We start from the raw sequence: 1,055 nt of genomic DNA, 5'->3' as shown, positions 1-1,055 counted from the left end.
TCAGCATAGACTGGACAAAGACTCAGAAAATATAAATAGCTTCAAGGAGTTATGTGTTGCCCTCATAACACCTGATAAAGAATGCCCACCCATCACTAACGAGGAGGTGAAAAGAGTATTAAGAGGGATGAAGAACTATTCCGCACCGGGGCCAGATTGTATCAAAACCTTCTGGTCGAAGAAGTTTTCTTCAACTCATCAGCATTTGGCCCGTATTTTCACCTGATATTTGAAGTCGGAAGAGCCGATTTCAGAGTGGTTGGTGGAAGGGCGCACAATACTCCTGCCGAAAATAGGCAAGTTAGCTGACCCGAAGAACTACAGGCCAATAACTTGTCTGAACACGCTTTATAAGATATTCACAGCTATCCTAAATGATAGGATTGTTCGGGCAATTGAACCTGTGTGGCAAGAAATGTATGAACAACGAGGCTCAAAGAAAGGCGTAGCCGGATGTCGGGAGAACCTGCTCATCGATAGATGTGTCTGCAAAGATGCAGTATTCTACCAGCGTAATCTATCGATGGGCTGGATTGATTATCGGAAAGCTTTCGATTCTACATCCGATAGACTTGTCATCTGTCTTTTCAAAATCTTAAAGGTTCATCCGCAAATAGTTGGGTGCATAGAGAGGTTGATGCCGCTTTGGAAAACCAGATTTACTATGTCATCTGGCAAAAATCGTGTGACAACTAACAAGGTCACGTTTCAGAGAGGTGTCATTCAGGGCGACACCATGAGCCCACTCCTCTTTTACCTTACGTTATTGCCACTATCTCTAGCACTGCGCTATTCCGACGGGTACTTGTGCGGCAAACCTGCAGATCGAAAGTACAAGGTCACTCATGTATTTTACATGGACGATCTTAAGATATATGCTAAAAACAGAGAGCAACTGCATCTAGCTCTGGGGATTGCCGAACGATATACTAAAGAAATTGGAATGGAATTTCGGTTAGACAAATGCGCCAAGGTTTCTTTGAAGCGAGGAAAACTTAATGGCATCCCTGAAGATCCTGAGCTCGTTGATAGAAGCGCCATACGACACCTTTGCG

Source organism: Belonocnema kinseyi, chromosome 3 (genome assembly GCF_010883055.1).
Source record: "Belonocnema kinseyi isolate 2016_QV_RU_SX_M_011 chromosome 3, B_treatae_v1, whole genome shotgun sequence".
Lineage (NCBI taxonomy): Eukaryota > Metazoa > Arthropoda > Insecta > Hymenoptera > Cynipidae > Belonocnema > Belonocnema kinseyi.
This window is presented reverse-complemented; position numbering follows the sequence as displayed.